General features: G+C 48.0%; 1 protein-coding gene across 1 annotated transcript in view; it reads right to left on the reverse strand.

Annotated features, from left to right (window-relative positions):
- Positions 1-5153, reverse strand: part of EDIL3 (EGF like repeats and discoidin domains 3) — a 427756-nt gene that overhangs the window by 309618 nt on the left and 112985 nt on the right. The window lies entirely within an intron of this gene.

A 5153-nucleotide genomic window follows, 5' to 3' on the forward strand; every position in this document is an offset into this window, starting at 1 on the left:
CCATTTCCATTTAACCTGGGGTGGGCAATAAGTTTTGCAGGGGGGGGGGGCACTTCACGAATGTTGTAAGTTGTGGCAGGCCACACATTTCTATTATATTAATGGAGGGGATGCGGGTCTGGGAAGGAGTTTGGTGCAGGAGGTGATTCCAGGCTGATGCAGAGTGTTGGAGTGCAGGAGATGGTGAGGCCTCTGGGAAGGGTTCGGTGCAGGACGGGGTTCTGACCTGAGGCAGGTTGTTGCGGGATGGGATGGGATGCGAGGTGCAGGCTCTGGCCGGGAGGCGCTTACCACAGGCGGCTCCTGGCTGGCGGTGCAGCAAGGCTCAGGCAGGCTGCCTTCATGCCATGGCCCTATGCCACTCCTGGAAGCAGCTGCTGCTGGCACATCTCTGTGCACCCCTTGGGGGGAGGGGGCAGTGGGTCTCTGTGTGCTGCCTGCGCCTGCAAGAACTGCCCCTGCAGCTCCCATTGGCTGGTTTCTGGCTAATGAGAGCTGTGATGATGGCGCTGGAGATGAGGGCAGCACTTGGAGCCACCTCCGCCCCCCCCCACACACACACCAGGGGCACGCAGAGACATGCCAGCAGCTGCCAGCCACTTCCAGGAATGGCCTGGGCCCACGACAGGCAGGCAGCCTGCCTGAGTATCCCGGCTGTGCCGCGGGACTTTTAGCAGCCTGGAGATCGCAAGGGGGCAGCCAAAGAACCTGGCAGGCCAGGCAGAAATGTTAGATGATCTGGATCCAGCCCAGGGGCTGTATTTTGCGCACCCCTGATTTAACCTCTTCAGTTTTGATGCCTTCATGCCATACACAGGTTGGCTAGTTGCTTTAACAACATCTAGAGCTTTACTCAAGTCTAAATAGATTCCATACAATAGCAGTTGAGCCATGGCAGCACCAGGTAGCCACTTGAATACATAAGCAGGGTCCCAGCCAAGCCTGTACAACCAGTTTTGCTGCAGCTTCACTGCTAATGTTGTTTGAGCTAGTTGGATCAAAGGTAACTCAGGTATGTCTACACAGCAAAAGTCAAACTCCCTTCCCCCCTCATCAGAAGTACCAGGGCGGGACAGGAAGTAGAAAAGGAGAGCTCCAGAGCTCAGTTGCTGCTGAGCCACAGGAGAGAGCGGACATCTCTTCTAGGGAGCAAACACCTCTTCAAGAGCCCATCCCAGCCCTGGAGTGGACCGATGCCTTGCCATAAGGGGAGGCAGACAAAGATGCTGAGGAGCTGGCTGTACCCTGAGGAGACAGAGGATTTTTTGGACCACGGCACCCTACACCCAGACTGTGGTAAGAAGTAGACCAGGGGGACCAGACCAGTTTTGCAACCTGAGGGTGAGTCAGCATGTTGTGGCTGGATTCCCCACTGACCCAGTGGTGGAAAGCTCCACCACTGTTAAGACCCTGGGCTGGGACACAGTGGAGTTGGGTGGGCCTGGGTCCCCCTACCCCTGAGACCCCAACCCTGGGGTGGCAGACTCCCCACTCGAGGCCAAGAGGCCTGTGGTTGTTGGCCATCCACCAGAGCCAAGTGTAGTAAGAAGAGGGACTGAAACATAAGGCCTTGTATTAGAGGCCTGGTATGAGGCCTGTGCTAAAGTCATAGTCAAAACTTGCTAGTATAAAGCAAAGTTAAGTTGTGAGCAAGAGACAGACCCTGCTCACAGAATCTGGCAAGAACAAAGCTGATATTGCAGAAACACACATTCCTAAGTAGTGATAGGCATAAGAATATATACGCAAACACATTCCAGAACACCCTGATAAACACATTTCCCAAAGATAAACAGGAACACATTGACCTATCTTTAAGGATAAGATCAGGAAGACAGCATGATAAATAGGGATGTTTTGATCGAACATACAGCTACAAGGCAATGGGTGGCACCCTAATATGTCAGAGTGTGTCACCCTGATGCGTACGGTGATGTGTAACTTGTTTGCATTGGTGTATAAATATGTATCTCAGAGGGAGTATCTTTGTCTGGCCTAGGGGACAGTAGAAAGTCCCACCAGTAACTAAGCTAGTCCATTGCAATGAGTGTACATGTATTAGTGTACCTGTAACCATTGAGCCAGGGCATTGGGACCGTGCTTCGTTGACAATAAACCTGACCAAGTTACTTCGCTATGAACCGAGTCTGTGGATTTATTAGTCTGTACACCAGGATGCCCAACCATTGAATGATCTTCCCTGCTGAGGGCTTGCGCCCCCAGAATCTTTATTTCTCTGCCCTGACTGCAGACCAGAACCCCAAACTCTTTGGTGTCCTGCCCTGCCTGAGGGCCAGGGCTCCTCAATAGACTATTTATGGCTATTTGCCCAGCCAGGTGGCTGCAGGTTAAAGACTGTTTGTGGCTCAGCCCTGCCCAAATGGCCAGAGTTCCCTTATAGACTTCTAATTATAGACTGTTAATTACTGTCTGCCCCAGCCAGGAGGCTGTGGGCCAAAGACTGTTGTGCTTTGCCCTGCCCATGGGGCCAGAGCTTTCCCCTATAAGACTGTTACTTGAGGCCTGCCAGTAGTGAGGTGGAGTGGCCTCTTCCCCCACTCGAGTGTCAGGGACCAGTACACAGACATACCCTAAGTCTACTAATAGCCCCACCACCACACACACACACACACACAGAATAGCAGTGATATAGTATAACCACATGGCACTACTCCACATGAAATAGCCTCCCAGGGGGATGGTCCCTATTGAGGAATCTCTCACAATGAAAAACAGACACACTCAAGAGCAACTTCGTTCATAGAGGTAACATAGAATATCAGGGTTGGAAGGGACCTCAGGAGGTCATCTAGTCTAACCCCCTGCTCAAAGCAGGACCAATCCCCAGACAGATTTTTGCCCCAGATCCCTAAATGGCCCCCTCAAGGATTGAATTTACAACCCTGGGTTTAGTAGGCCAATGCTCAAACCACTGAACTATCCCTCCCCGCCACCTCATGCAGTGGTATTGAAGGCACCTGATACATCCCGTGGATAGACACGTACATCTTCACCAGGTGACACACTGCTGGAGCACTTTTGCAGCAACCTTCTCAATGATTTTACCCAAAAATGGTAACTGGAGATCTGAGCATGATTGGAGGGTTTGTCAGCATCAAGAGATGGTTTCTTGAGCAAAGATGACATCTTTCTGTACCATCCAGGAAGGAAGTGGATCTAACTCTCAAGCCACAGCCCACAAATCTGCCAGACCTCAACAAGGTCTCACAAGCTGAAACTCAAGCAGAGAAGATTTGTTTGTCCTTTCAAGAACTGGTTCTGTTATCATGAAGGCAGGTAATTCTATCTGCATCTAGATGATTATGGGCCCAATACGCCACTGTGTTCCTCCAGATTTACACCAGGGAAACTCCATTGAAACTATTTTCATGCAAGGTGTAACAGCCACCTCGTCCCTTTCCCCTCCAGTACTACCCCCTCAAAAATCAAGAACCACAGTGTGGTCAGCTACATCAGAAGGACTAATAACCACCTAACAGAGGATATGTCTACACTTTGACCTGGGGCTGTGATTCCCAGCTCACATTAGCCCTCATTGAGTTGGCATGCTAAAAATAGATAGTAGCCATGGCAGCACAAGTGATGGGAGGGACTAGCTGCTCTGAGTATGTACCTAATATCACTAGTAAGCAAGCACTTGTGGCACATAGCCATTCCTGCTGCTTACGCTTCCGTGGCTACTTTCAAGCATGCTAGCTTGACGAGAGGGGAGTGTGTCCCCTCAAGCTGGGAATTACACCTGCATCTCAAGAAGTAGACATACCCACAATGTCTGGCTGTGGGACCATATGGTAGCCCAAAGGAATTTTTCATGTGAACACTGAAGTCCCACAGAACAATTTGTCTCAGTGATTTTATTGCCACTGTGAAAGGGAAACCCGATTAGCTCAATGGCATAGAGTAGTGGGGGCTGTTTAAAATTTGGTTCTACTCTGAAACGATGTAAAAGTGTAAAAACAAAATCTTGTGGATCTTCAAATGTATTCTTGTTTTTATTCAGTCATTTCTGTTTATTTCATTGACAAATTTCTAATAGTATTGGTCAGAAAACAAAACAAAAAATGTGAATTTTTTCTTTGTCAAAATTTTATTTTGACAGACATTTTCTGACTCATGTCACTGTTCTTTACTCCTGTGAGTGCAGTCATCAATGCAACTGCTAAAGAAAGTGAGAGCATGAAAGCGAGCACTGGATTCTATGTGCAAAGCCACCAAAGGCAACAGGACTGCACTGGTGTCACTGAGGGTTTAATTTAGCTTGCTGGTGATTCATGACAAGGAAAGAACCCAGACTGACTCATAGGTCCTAGGTTCTGTTTGCAGAGCTGACAGTTGGCAAAAATATGGGATGGGTTTCTTTGTGTGGAAATGGAGTAAATTGACATGGAAATCTCTGAAATATGGTAAGCTAACATTAATCATCTGCTCAGTTAGAGTGGTGTTCCTTTTTCCCCATTTATTCCTAGAATAACACACAACTTTCTCACTCCTCAAAATGTCTATGACAACTGAGATGCGTAAAACTTGTTAAAAAGAAAAAGGAAGGCGGATGGGGGGATATCTACATTATTATCTGTAGATTGCCACGGACTCGCAGGGGCGAAAGAAAATGCAGGCCTGTTATTTACCAGGCTGCACGTGGCAACAGACTATATTGGTAAGGGATGCAAGGAGAGTATGGGTCACGATGCAAACTGCAGACACACACACACACTAAAATTAATCAATTTAAAGTTTTATTGGGGATAATTACAAGGGATAAGGGAGGAGCGTATGATTAGCTAATAGAGTTAATGAAACTTAAAACACACAAATGACTAAAATATCTACTAACAATATTTATAAACAAAGATGCAGCATTTAGTAATAACTGATACTTACAAATACAAACCAACGCATAACAACCGGCAAACGTAGAAGCTCTGTTTGAAACACGTGAGCTGAGAGAGAGGCTTTGAGGTGATCAGGCTCGGTTACGGGTGCACAGGATACACAGGATTCGTTTTTCTTTCTCCTCTCCCTGCCTGCACATGGCAGGCAGGCCTAAAGTACCAACTATGACATCATAGAAGTGTCATAGGGGACGGGGCCCAAAACCTGTTTGTGTTCGTTTCTGATTGGCACAAGCAAAG

This window comes from Mauremys mutica, chromosome 6 (assembly GCF_020497125.1).
Source record: "Mauremys mutica isolate MM-2020 ecotype Southern chromosome 6, ASM2049712v1, whole genome shotgun sequence".
NCBI lineage: Eukaryota > Metazoa > Chordata > Testudines > Geoemydidae > Mauremys > Mauremys mutica.